This window comes from Arachis duranensis, chromosome 3 (genome assembly GCF_000817695.3).
Source record: "Arachis duranensis cultivar V14167 chromosome 3, aradu.V14167.gnm2.J7QH, whole genome shotgun sequence".
In the NCBI taxonomy this organism is placed as follows: Eukaryota; Viridiplantae; Streptophyta; class Magnoliopsida; order Fabales; family Fabaceae; genus Arachis; species Arachis duranensis.
Genome location: NC_029774.3, coordinates 117,064,848 through 117,079,793, shown reverse-complemented (window position 1 = coordinate 117,079,793; position 14,946 = coordinate 117,064,848).

Genomic DNA, 14,946 nt, shown 5'->3' with positions numbered 1-14,946 from the left:
CCCCTTGATCATTACAACTGGAATTTGTACACTCGTTGCCCTCAAGTGATTCCTTGGGAGACGACCCGGGAGTCAAATAGTCTCGGTTTTAAATTGGTTTTGAGTTGTGACACATCTTGTGAATTTTCAATGTGATCGGTGACCGATTGTTTGGTCTGGTCTATGCTTGCAACATTAATCCTTTTTTAGTGTGAAAAATCCAAACTCAAGCAATTGGCAATTCCAATCACTCATCAGTGTTACTCCTTCAGGAGTTTGATATTGAGATAAAAGATAGGAAAGGGTCAGAAAATCAAGTAGCTAACCATCTTTCCAGAATAGAACCTGAAGCAGGAGTACAACCACCGACAACTGTGACTGAAACATTTCCTTATGAGTAATTCTTTCTCATTCAGCAGGCTCCATGGTTTGCAGACATTGCAAATTACAAAGCCATGAATTTTGTTCCAAAGGAGTACAGTAGGCAACAAGTAAGGAAGCTATTGACTGATGTAAAGTACTACATTTGGGAGGAACCGTACCTTTTTAAAAGGTGTTCAGATGGCATAATCCAGAGATGTGTCCTGGATGAGGAAAAACAGCAGATTCTTTGGTACTGTCATGGTTCTGATTATGGAGGCCACTTTGGTGGTGAAAAGACAGCTACAAAGGTCCTTCAGAGCGGGTTTTGCTGGCCGACTCTCTTCAGGGACTCAAGAGAATTTGTAAGGCACTGTGAAAGATGTGAAAAAGCCACGAATCTTCCTACCAACCATGAGATGTCACAGTAGGGGATTCTTGAGGTTGAGTTGTTTGATGTATGGGGTATTAATTTCATGGGACCTTTTTCACCCTCACATTCAAACAACTATATCCTAGTGGCAGTTGATTATGTGTCCAAGTGGGTGGAAGCTATAGCTCTACCCACCAATGATGCCAAGGTAGTGATGAGCTTTCTTTAGAGATATATTTTTAGCCGGTTTGGTGTCCCAAGGACACTCATTAGTGATGGTGGAAGTCACTTCTGTAATAAACAACTGGGCTCGCTTCTGCAGAGATATGGAGTCCGTCATAAAGTGGTAACCCTCTATCACCCTCAGACAAGTGGACAGGTTGAAGTTTCTAACAGGGAACTCAAGCAGATTCTAGAAAAGACCGTTAGTGTTTCAAGAAAGGACTGGTCTAGGAAGCTTGATGATGCTCTCTGGGCTTACCGGACAGCGTACAAGACTCTTATTGGCATGTCCCATTATCAGCTGGTCTACAGTAAAGCCTCTCACTTACCAGTTGAGCTGGAGCATAAAGCTTACTGGGCAATCAGGTATCTAAATCTTGATGCTAAGGCTGCAGGAATTAAGAGAATGCTTTAGTTGAATGAGCTTGATGAATTTCGATATTTAGCCTATGAGAATGCCAAGCTCTATAAGGAGAGAACCAAGATATGGTATGACAAAAAGATGGCCATCAGAGTCTTTGAGCCAGGTCAGAAAGTGCTTCTGTATAATTCAAGGCTCAAACTCTTTTTCGGAAAGTTGAAATCCTGGTGGTCAGGACCGTTTGTGGTTACCAGAGCTTCACCATATGGTCATGTAGAGATTCAAGAAGAGAATTTTGACAGAAAGTTTACAGTAAATGGCCAAAGGTTGAAGCACTATCTTGGAGGCGAGATTGATCGCCAGAGGTCTGCTCATTTGCTGAATTAGTAGAACTAACTGTCAGGCTAATAACGGTAAAGAAACGCTTGTTGGGAGACAACTCGATGATTTTGTATCCTTAGTTAATTTTCCGTTGCGTTGATTTTATTATTTATTTGATTTTTATTATTGAGTTTTACTATTTTTCTTTATTTTGCGTGTGTTTTGATCATGCAGAAATTTTAGAATAGGAGCCGGACACTTAGAAATATTTACTCTGAAAAGGTTGATTCAGCGTAGGGGTTAAAAAAATAAAAAAATAAAAAAGAAGGCGTTAGCGCCGAACTTGGTGTACACCAAGTTCAGCATGGAGAGCAGCTGCTTCACAGGAGGGGTGCGACGCCGAACTTCCTTCCATCCAAATTCGGCGCCAGATACGCAATCTTCACCGATTCTAGGCGCAATCCATTAGGATCCCAGCCAAATCACATGATCTGATTCCTCCCTCCCCCTCCTTATATTTATACATATATACGCCCCCTATAATACCCCCTCTTATACTATATACTTTTAAACGTATATAACCCACCCCCTTTATCTATATATCTATAAATAAATAACTAAATAAAATAAATAAATAATTATATATATGTATACAAAGAAAAAAAATAAAAAGTTTTAATTTTTATCTTTTTTCTCTTTTTATTATTTTCTTGTTTTTTTTGCACTAATATTTATTTTTATTCTTTCATACGTTTTTTTTATATCTCTCCATTTTCAGTTCTTCTTCGCTTGAGGACAAGCAAACTTTTAAGTTTGGTGTTGTCACTTCGCTTGTGAATTTTCTGTTTATTTTAATGGCACCAAAGGAATGCAAATCATCTTCACGGGGGAGCACAGTCTGAAGGATAAAACGGCCACTAGGATAACTAAGGTGGTTGAGTTCCTTTCATTCTATATTTCTTCCCGTTTTTACTATATTAGGTTCCTGTTTTCTGCTTATTTTGTTATTGTATGATCAGTTGTTATTTCAATTCATACGTTCCAGTTTAATTTACTGTTTATTTTGTTATTTAATTTTTATTCTGAAAGTGTGTCTCATGTATTGCTCACTGAGGTTGAATCAAAGGAAAAAGAAAAAGATATAATGCATGAGAAATTGAGTTTATATTTAAGATTAGTCTTGTTTACTTAAATGTGGTGGTATTATTTGTGATTCTGAATGAATGACATGAATAGTGCATATTCTGAATTTGAATCAAAGGATGTTGATGTATAAGGAACAAGAATTTAGAGAACTATTATAACTTCTTTGAAATTAGTGAAAGCTTAATCCTTGAAGCAAAAGAAACAGCAAAAGAAAAATAAAAGCAAGTTCCAAGAATCTGAGCATCAATGACTAAGGAGTTCAGACATGATTAAAAGCTCAAAGAGTTGTTTCCTTAGTCATATGCTTGTGGTGTTCTTGTGTCAAGTAATCCTTGAGATAGAATATTTAGAGTCGAGACCAAATGCATGTAGCAGAGTATGACCAAGCTAAGGACCGATGTTCAGACCTTCAGGCAACAAGAGGGTGAATCTCTCTATGAAGCTTGGGAGAGGTACAAGGTTATGCTCAGAAAGTGCCCTCCCGACATGTTTTCTGACTGGATACAATTGCACATCTTCTATGATGGGATTACTCAGGCTGCCAGGACTTCTTTGGATAATTCTGCAGGAGGATCTTTTCACATGAAGAAAATTACTAAAGAGGCTCTAAGGTTGATTGAGATGGTTGCTAACAACCAGTATTTATACTCTTCTGAGAGAACCGCCATGAGAAAGGAAGTCATGAAACTAGATGTTTTGGATACTATTCTTGCTCAAAATATAGCCATGTGTCAACAGATAAATGCCATTACTCAACAGTTGGATGGATTACAAGTTTCAGCTATTAAAACCCAAGATGCTCCTTATGATATGAGTGGTGAATTTTCTCAAGGTGAGAATCATGATTATGGACAATTTTCTTCTAAGCAGGTTAATTACATGGGCAATTCCTCCAGACCCTCCAACAATGACTTTTTTCCAAGACTTACAATCTGGGGTGGAGGAATCACCCAAATTTTGGATGGAGAAATCAACCATAGAGGCAACCAAATTTCAACAACAATAACTCTCCTCATGTAACATCCCAACTTTTTGAATCAAATCATTATTTAATAACTAATTAATTAATTAAAATAGTAATGATTTAAGATTTGAATTTAAAATTTAAACATATGAAAGCACTAGTGGTAGTAAATCTCTAACTGACAATAAACAACCTTTTAAAAAATAGTCATAACTGATTCTACATTTATCAGATTTGAATGATATCTAGTTATATGAAAAGACGAGAATACTAGCTCTATTCCTTAATTTTAGTATAAAATCAAATTCAAATTAAATTAGGTAGATAAATCTGTTACAAGTTCATAGTAGAAAATCGCGCTCTTATCAGCCAGCCTGATAAACTAACAGTATTTCAAAACTATCTCAATTTGTGGTTATTCGATTGACTTCATTTAAGATTCTTTTTAAAACTAATTCAATTCTCTATAAATTTGTCTCTAATAGCTATTTCCGAATTCCAAATGTAGTAAACGTTATAGGGCTCACAAAGTGGCAATTCAGATTGAAAATTTCATCTAAATGCCTCCTAACATCATCTACACATACCTAAGAGCTATTTCATCCTTCCTTTCTCAACCTATTCCCTTTTTCTATACAAAACATTCTAGTATACACAAAGTCGAGCCATGAAACAAGTCTCTCTTCACTAACAAACTGCATCTATTTGCATCGGAATACCTATCGGAACTTCACTCGAGGTAGGGGATTTTATGCTAATTTTTATATGTCATATGTTAAATATTTTTGGATATAGATGTTAGCATCACATGTCATGATATAATGTCTCTTTCCTTCATACGCATTATGCATTATAATAACAACCTTATGTATATTAAAGAATTGAGTGAATGATCCTTCGATAAGGGAAGGTGACCCCAAAGACAAGATAATCGAGATGATCCTTCGATAAGGGAAGGTGATCGGCAAACCTTTGGGATAAGAACCTTCGGTAAGGGAGGGGGACTATCCCATTAATTTTATATAATAAGATATCTTTGTTGATATAACTCTTTTTTTGTGTATGTCTAAATAATCTTGATTGTAAATGGAACTGAGGGAATGATCCTTCGGTAAGGGAAGGTGACCCCCAAAGACAAGATATCGATATGATCCTTTGGTAAGGGAAGGTGATCGATCGAGATGATCCTTCGGTAAGGGAAGGTGATCAACAAAACATTTGGGATAAAAACCTTCCGTAAGAGAAGGGAACTCCCACTTTTTATACCGGTTTAAGCTCAATACCTTCCATAAAAGCGACAAGAAAAAGTAATGAAAAGTACAATGAAAAGTGTGATCATGATTGTTCTTCTTTTATCCTTTTTTAATTTATGATTATGTTTATTATTTCATTCAAAGATCCTTTTTTATCCAAAGTTCCTTTTTGTATGATGTATGATATTGTTTAAGATCTTTAGTTTATTCAGATCTATTCTATTTGACATATCTATGGTAATGTTACTATTCTTCTCTTATTTATTATTTATTTTGCCTTACTTTATGGCTTATAAGAACATCATACCAAAGTTCATGAGTTTACATTTATATATTTTAATGCTATAGGCATTTTGTATGCATTACACATGTCATAACATAAGTAAATGAGAAGCATCTAAAAGTCACACCACTCCGACTAACAAGGACTTTTGAAAATAATAATTGAATAACATTGCATTATCAATATTTTTATTTTAAAACTCGGAGTGGCTGGAGATGAATACGATGACACCATACAGATAAACTACTGAGAAACTTTTGTTTCTCACCCTCTATCCGTACCATCTTCAGGAAGGATGCGACACAAAGTAATACACTGCTCAGTTGAGGTGAAAAGACAAGTGCACTATTAGGAGCGGGCTATCAAGAAATGTAGATACGAAACATTAAGCATTTATCTTAAGAAGGAAGAATAGGCGATTGTTTCAGTTATATTTAAACAAATTAAGAGAATTAGGATTTCCTATGTGTCTCGTTTTATCTTTATTGACTGATTGCAATTGTAACTATGATGTTTCTTTTTATGATTTTTTTGGTATGAGTAAAGCTTGTCATTGTTGTGCCTTCATCGTTTAGCATGCCCGTTTTTCATGTTAGTATTTCCAAGTCCACTTATATTTTTTTAACTAGTAACTATTCTAATAAAAACTAATTATTCAATATTTTTATCTATAAATTATTTTATATAAATATTTCACATTTTTTAAAAGAAAAATTTCACAAAATTTTGAATATCAGCTACTAAATATAATCCAAATAAAACTTAACTCAGTTTAAAAGTATTAGGGTGTTACACCTCAGGGTAATTTCAATCAGAATAATTTCAATAACAACAACCATCAGTTTTAGTCCTCTCAGTAATACCATGCACTCTCTCCTTCTCAAAAACCTTCTAACTTGGAATCTTTAGTTGCAGAACTCTCCAAGAACACTAATAGTTTCATGTAGAAAATCAGAGCTTCAATTAAAAATTTGGAGGTTCAAATGGGTCAGTTAAGCAAGCAAGTAGCTAAGAGGCCTCCTCACACCTTTCCCAGTGATACAGTGCCCAACCTAAAAGAAGAGTGCAAGGCCATACATCTGAGAAGTGGTAAGATAGCAGGTACAGAAGCACAAGTTAGTGAGGAGCCAGTTGAAAAAGAAGCTCCAGAGGAGGCTCAGGACAAGGTGGAGCTTGCCCTTGAGAGGCACCCGAACAACCCTTTTTTGATTAATGTTGAGCAATACATAGTGAAGTCTCCTGTGCTTGAGTACAAGCCAAAAATTCTATATCCTCAGAGGATTTAGAAGGCAGCCAAAGACAGGCAATTTTCAAGATTCTTGGAAGTCTTTAGGAAGCTACAGATTAACATTCCTTTTGTAGAGGCTTTGGAGCAAATGCCTATCTATGCTAAATTTATGAAGGAATTATTAACCAATAAAAGGAATTAGAAAGAGAGTGAAATCGTAGTGCTTACCAAAGAATGCAGTGCAATTATCCAGCAAGATCTTCCTGAAAAGATGCAAGATCCGTGAAGCTTTTTAATTCCTTGCGCCATTGGAGATATTACTATTTAGAGGGCATTATGTGATCTTGGAACAAGAATCAATCTCATGCCACTTTTTTTGATGAGAAAACTCCAAATAAATAAGGTAAAACCCACTCGAATCTCTCTTTAACTTGCCAATCGTTCAATTAAATTTCTTCTTAGAGTTGTTGAGAATTTACTAGTGAAACTAGGACCTTTTATTTTTTCTGCTAATTTTGTAATACTGGATATAGAAGAAGATGTGAATGCTTCCATTATTTTGGGAAGGCCTTTTTTAGCTATAGGGAGAGCCTTTATTGATGTACAAAAGGGTGAGTTAACTCTGAGAGTCAATGATGAAGAGGTTGTTCTTAATGTGCTTGAAGCCTTGCAATATCTTAGTAATTCTGAGGGATGTATGAGAATCGATTTAATTGAGCCATTAATTCAGGAGGTCTTTGAAAAAGAAGAGCTTGATAGTATTTTAGAACCCCCTTCAAAGGATGGTTTGCTAGAGATTGATGATTCACCACCATAAAAAGGGGAACCAAACACGCATACTAAAGAGGAAAGGCCACCCAAGCTTGAGTTGAAGCCCTTGCCTCCCTCTCTTAAGTATGCCTTTCTAGGTGAGCAGGATTCCTATCCAATAATTATTAGCTCCTCTCTGAGTCATGATGAAGAGGAGGCATTGATACAGGTACTTAGAAGCCACAAAATAGCTCCTGGGTGGACCATTAGTGACTTGAAAGGGATAAGTTTGGCTATGTATATGCACAAGATTTTACTTGAGGAGGATGCTAAAATCGTAATACAACTACAGAGGTGGCTAAATCCAATTATGAAAGAGGTGGTTCAGAAAGAGATTATGAAGCTCCGGGAAGCCGGGATAATTTACCCAATTTTTGACCGTCCATGGGTGAGTCCCGTGCAAGTTGTTCCCAAGAAGGGAGACGTGACAATGGTCAATAATGAGAAGAATGAGCTGATTCCTACACAAACCATCACTGGGTGGCGTATGTACATTGACTATAGGAAGCTCAAAACTGCAACTAGGAAGGACCACTTCCCCTTGCCTTTTATTGATCAAATGCTTGAGAGGTTAGCTAGACATGCATTTTATTGTTTTCTAGATGGTTATTCTAGATATAATCAGATTGCAGTGGAGCCTCAAGATCAGGAGAAGACAATATTCACTTGTCCTTTTGGTGTATTTGCTTATCGGAGGATGCCATTTGGATTATGCAATCTCCCAGCAACTTTTTAAAGGTGTATACTTTCTATATTTTTGATGCGTGAGCATCTTTCCTATCTTTTCCTAGTGAATTTGCATCTAATTTGTAGAGTTTAATAAAGAATTAATTATCTTTTAGCCAATATAGATGCTACTTTGAGTCTTGTGAATTTTGTTTATTTTAGGTAGCATTCAGTTGGATTTGATGGAGTTTCTGCAGCACAAGAATAAAAGGAGATGGCAGCGAGGAGCGATGTGTACGCATGACTAACGCATGCACATGATTTGGAGCTTTCCATGGCAACACGTGCGCGTGACTGACGCGTACGTGTGATTTGAAGATTTGCATAGCGACGCGTGCGCGTGACTGACGCGTCCGCGTGACTCGCAAAAAAGAGCATCAACGCGTACGCGTCACATGCGCCACGTGCAGAAAACATAGAAAAATGCTTGGGCGATTTCTGGACTATTTTGACCTAGTTTTCAGTCCAGAAAACACAGATTAGAAGCTGCAAAATGGACAAAATATGTGGTCCCGATCCATCAATTGAAGACTTGCTGATTGCTATAATTAATTCTGATTTAAATTCAAATTTGATTTTTAAAATAGAAAAAGATATTATTTTAATTTTAGATTTTTAAATTTATTAGGATTAGTTATAAAAAAGGATTCCATTAGTTAAATTAGAGTCCATCAGATTGTAACTCTGTACATTTTGATGAGAATCCTATTTTTCTCTGAACCATGAGCAACTAATCCTCCATTGTTAAGGTTAGGAGCTCTGTCTATTTGTATGGATTGATTTTATTACTTTTTCTATTTTAATTCATGTATGGATTTATAATTTAAGAATTGTTTTCGCTCTTTATCTTATGAATTTGGGTGGAACGGAAGTATGACCCTCTTTCTATTTGAGTTCTTGTAAAACTTGAAAAAGCTCTTTACTTGAACAATAGCTTGAAAACATATTCTCCTAAATTTTAATTATTTGGATTTAACAGGATACGTGACATATAATCCTCTTATTTTTGGGTAATTAGAATTTTTGTGGCATATAAACTGGAATTTGAACTTCACCCTCTAATTGGAATTAATTGACTATGGCAATGGCAGTCGATGAATTTTAGAGGAGACTAGAAAGGTCTAAGGAATTAGGGTCTAGTCACATATAGTTTGCCATAAATTAAATCCTACATGATTAAAATAGTTAGTAAGAAAAGTTAATCCGGAAGAATAGATAACTCTGGAACCTTAATTGTTTTCCCATATATATTTCACAACTTATTTGCTGCTTGCTTTCTGAAATTCTTAATTGCTGTTTAATGCTCTTTGAACATCCAAACACTCTTTTTTGCTTGCCTAACTAAGTGGTTTAACCAACCATTGCTGCTTGATCCATCAATCCTTGTGGGATCGACCCTCACTCACCTGAGGTATTACTTGGTACGACCCGGTGCACTTGCCGGTTAGTTTGTGATTTGTAAAATACCACACCAAGTTTTTGGCATCGTTGCTGGGGATTGATAGTGATTAACAACTATCAGTTGTTTGTTTGCTTAGATTAGGTATTTTAGTTTTAACTTTATTTAAATTTTATATAAAAAATTCGGAAAAAAATTAATAAATAAATAGCACCAATATTTTTCTTAATTTCTGAAATTAAGTTTGGTGCAGTTAGTTTTATTTTAATTCTTAGAATTCTGTTCATTCTTCTTTTCTTTCCTATTTACCACATGGTGTGTTTAATCCTTTTTGGTGTTTTGTGCTAAGGAAAAATAATGGAGAGAGATCACATGGGTTACTACTCACACCCGAGTAGTGATTCATATTATGGTGGATGGAGGAACTATCCAAATTTTGGTTGGCAAAGTCAAAACCAAAGAAACTTCAATGCTCCACGTTCCAACTATCAAGAGCCACCATCTCCATATTCATATCAAGAACCACCTCCTCCCTATTCATACCAAGAACTATCCTCTTTTTACACTTATCAAGAACCATCATCTCCTTCTTATGCATATCAAGAGCCACCATCTCCTTATTCATCTCAAATACCATCAGATCTTGAGCTCCTCATGAAAGAATTCCTACATGATAAAAGACGAGTGTCAAAAATGTAGAAAAACATGTGCAGTCGCTAATCAAAAACCAGGAAGAAGAACAAGCAAATTCCTTTCTAAGAGATACAATGCAAGATCCTATGGAAGAAAGTGAGGAAACCAATCAAAGAAGTTTATACTCCAGTGAATTAGAGAACTTTCCACCCTCACATATGGAAGAAGAGGAAGATGCACAACCTCCAAGAGCACAAGGGAGTAGAGCTTGCAAGACCTCTTCTAAAGCCATCACCATCCAATACAACATTCAAGTGGGTAAATTTCCTATCCTTGACCTTTACTTTCCCACTTGAATATGGGCTACTAGAGATAGATGGTCAACTTAGATCTCTTTATGGCGTTAAGAGTAAGAGGAAGATGGTTAGTGGCAAGAGTTGTCAAGCAAGGTTCAATATAGTTGCATGCTCCAAATTGAAGTGCAAGGATTGGTGTAGAGCTCAATTGAATGGGTCTAGAAGGTTGTTTGGATGTCTCTATGAGAATTTAGATTGCTTGCCACCCGGTGGGAACAATGGTGATCCACAAGAAGACGGGTGTAAAAGCAAGGTTTGGAACGCTGGAATTTATTCCCACAATCAACACTCTTGGGGCCTTGTCACTTACTTCAACTTGCTCAAAGGCGTTATGCGCCTAGTTTGGAATCTTGGTGGCCATTAGAATTACAAACATTGGTGGAGATTCCTGGATCAGTACAAGCACAAGCCACCATGACAAGGAGCTCACCACATGTCCAACTTAAGGACTTTAACTAAAGGTGCTTGGTAGGAGACAACCCACCGTGGTATGATCGCTCTTTTTCATTCTTAGTTGTTTTTTGTAGTAGTAGTTTTCTTACTTATTTGATTTTTATTGAGTTTTCACTATTTTTCTGATCATGCAGATATTTTTGAACAAGAACCGGACACTAAAAAAGGGAGCACAAGACGCGCAAGCCTCGCTGACGCGTACGATTCATATGCATGTGCGTGAAAAATAAAATTTGACAGAGAGTTGAGCAGGAGTAGCGCTGGAAGCATGCTGGAAGCACAAGCCGCATCACGCATACGCGTAACCCACGCGTGCGCGTCGTTTGCACTTTTCGCCTTCCACGCGTGCGCGTCAGTGACACATATGCGTGACCTTGAAATTTGGCGTAAATATGTGTTTGGGCAGAGACTTGTGTTGGTTTAGGACTGGAAGTGTTCTAGACGCACAAAATTGACTACCCGTACGCGTCATTTGCACAAGTGTTCATCCACGCGTGCGCGTGCATGACGCACACGCGACGTAGGAAAATATTGGTTCCCAAGCCACGCGAACAGAGAGTTGTGCGAGCACGCGACTGGCTTCGCGCGATCCGCACAAATCAAGGGCACGCGGACGCGTGCTTGACGCTCACGCGTCATTTAGAAAATTGCACAAACCACGCGTACGCGTGCTGTTCGCGTACGCGTCGCCTGCGCCGCACAACTACACTAGTTCGCCGCCCAGTTTTAATTTTCTTTTGCCCCTCTCCCAATCCTAATTCTCTTTTGTTCTTTTATCCTTTTCTTTTTCTTTCATCATAATATTTGTCTCTTTCTATTTTCAGTTCTTCTTTGCCTGAGGATAAGCAAACCTTTAAGTTTGGTGTTGACGCTTCACTTAAGGGTTTTCTGTTTATTCCTGTGGCACCAAAAGGGAGGCGAATCATCTTCACTGAGGAGCACAACCTGAAGAATAAAGCGACCGCTAGGATAACTAAGGTGGTTGAGTTCCTTTCATTTTCTATTCCTCCCCTCTTTTTCGATGTTATGTTCCGGTTTTTTGCTATTTTGCTTTGTTTGTTGCATGATCCTTTATTAGTTAGAATCCTAGGACTAGTTTAGCTTTCTCTTAATTGCTTTAATTCTGAAAAGATGTCTCATGTATTACTCACTGAGCTTGAATTCAAATATAAAATACAGAAGTGATGTATTGCATGAGAAATTGAGTTAATTTTAAGAGTAGTCTTATTTACTTAAATGTGGTGGTATTAATTGTAATTCTGAATGCATGACATGAACATTGCATATTCAAATTTGAATCAAAGAATGTTGATGTACAAGGAATAGGAATTTAGAGAATTATTATGATTTCTCCGAAATTAATAAAAGTTTAATCCCTGAAGCAAAAGAAACAGCAAAAGAAAAAAGCAAGGTCCAAGGCTCTAAGCATCAATGACTAGGGAGGTCAGACATGATTAAAGGCTCAAAGAGTTGTTCCCTAGTCACATGCTTGTGGTGTTCTTGTGTCAAGTAATCCTTGAGACAAGACATTTATAGTCGAGATCAATTGCAGAGTACGCCAAAGGCTTTGAGCACCATTGTCTGGGGATAATAATAATAATAATAAAAATAAAACATATATATAAAATAATAAAGATAAAAATAATTAGAACTTAAAGAGAGTTCCCCAGTTAAGTGCTTGTGGTGTTTCTGTGTCAAGTAAAGTTTGAGACAAAACATTAAAAGTCACGGTTAGGCTCAAGGTGCAAAGCACCAAAGAAAAAATTACTATGTTCAAGGATTAAATTGAGCTACAAAAGATCAGAGAATTCATAATATTATCCGGATTCTAATTCCAGATGACAGTGACATTCTTCTGATTCAAAGGAGAGTGAGATGCCAAAACTATTCAGGATTGCAGTTGTAAAACCCACTATAAGAAGAGACATGGGCTTAATCGAACTCTCATTCTCATGCAAATTCACATCCTAAGCCTATATTAATTTTGATTGCTTGAGGACAAACAACAATTCAAGTTTGGTGTTGTGATGTGTGAGTATCTTTTCTATCTTTTCCTAGTGAATTTGCATCTAATTTGTTGAGTTTAATAAAGAATTAATTATCTTTTAGCCAATATGGATGCTACTTTGAGACTTGTGCAATTTTGTTTATTTTAGGTAGCATTCGGCTGGATTTGATGGAGTTTCTGCAGCATAAGAATAAAAGGAGATGGCAGCAAGGAGCGACGTGTACGCGTGACTAATGCGTGCGCGTGATTTGGAGCTTTCCATAGCCACGCGGGCGCTGATTGACGCGTACCCGTGATTTAAAGATTTGCACAGCGACTCGTGCGCATGACCGACACGTCCACGTGACTCGCAAAAAAGACCATCGATGCGTACGCGTGACTGACGCGTACGCGTGACTGACGCGTACGCGTGACATGTGCCACGTGCAAAAAACGCAGAAAAACACTGGGGGCGATTTCTGGGCTGTTTTGACCCAGTTTTCAGCCCAGAAAACACAGATTAGAAGCTGCAGAATGGACAAAACATGTGGTCCCTATCCATCAATTGAAAAGACTTGCTAATTGCTATAATTAATTCTGATTTAAATTCAAATTTGATTTTTAAAATAGGAAAAGATATTATTTTAGTTTTAGATTTTTAAATTTATGAGGATTAGTTATAAAAAGGAATTCCATTAGTTAAATTAGAGTCCATCAGATTGGAACTCTGTACATTTTGATGAGAATCCTATTTTTCTCTGAACCATGAGCAACTAATCCTCCATTGTTAAGGTTAGGAGCTCTGTCTATTTGTATGGATTGATTTTATTACTTTTTCTATTTTAATTCATGTATGGATTTATAATTTAAGAATTGTTTTCGCTCTTTATCTTGTGAATTTGGGTGGAACGGAAGTATGAACTTCTTTCTATTTGAGTTCTTGTAAAACTTGAAAAAGCTCTTTACTTGAACAATAGCTTGAAAACATATTCTCCTAAATTTTAATTATTTGGATCTAATAGGATACGTGACATATAATCCTCTTATTTTTGGATAATTAGAATTTTTATGGCATATAAACTGGAATTTGAACTTCACCCTCTAATTGGAACTAATTGACCAAGGCATTGGCAGTCGATGAATTTTAGAGGAGACTAAAAAGGTCTAAGAAATTTGGGTCTAGTCACATATAGTTTGCCATAAATTAAATCCTACATAATTAAAATAGTTAGTAAGAAAAGTTAATCCGGAAGAATAGATAACTCTAAAACCTTAACTGTTTCCCCATATATATTTCACAACTCATTTGCTGCTTGCTTTCTGAAATTCTTAATTATTGTTTAATGCTATTTGAACATCCAAACACTCTTTTCTGCTTGCCTAGCTAAGTGGTTTAACCAACCATTGCTGCTTGATCCATTAATCCTTGTGGGATCGACCCTCACTCACCTGAGGTATTACTTGGTACGACCCAGTGCACTTGCCAGTTAGTTTGTGGATTGTAAAATACCACACCAATTTTTTGACATGGTTAAAAAGTTTATTGAGGTATTTATGGATGATTTTTCTGTATTTGGTAATTCTTTTGATTCTTGCCTGTGGCCTCTTTCCTTAGTCTTGAAGCAGTGCCAAATAACAAATGTTGTTTTGAATTGAAAAAATGCCATTTTATGGTGAGTGAAGGTATTGTTCTTGGGCACTGTATTTCAAGTAAAGGAATAGAGGTTGATAAAGTCAAGGTGGAGGTAATTGAAAAATTACTACCATCCACTAGTGTAAAGGCAATCCAGAGTTTTTTAGGACATGCAGGTTTTTATAAAAGATTTATAAAGAATTTTTCTAAAATTGCTAAACCTCTGAGTAACCTCTTGGTTACAGACATTTATTTTTTGCTTTAATGATGATTGTTTGCATGCTTTTGAGATTCTGAAAGCTCAGCTTATCTCTACATCCATCATAGCTCCTCTTAATTGGGATTTACCATTTGAATTGATGTGTGATGCTAGTGACCATGCTATAGAGGCCGTCTTAGGGCGGAGACAAGACAAGATTGTGCACGTCATTTATTATGCTAGTCGTGTGCTAAATGACG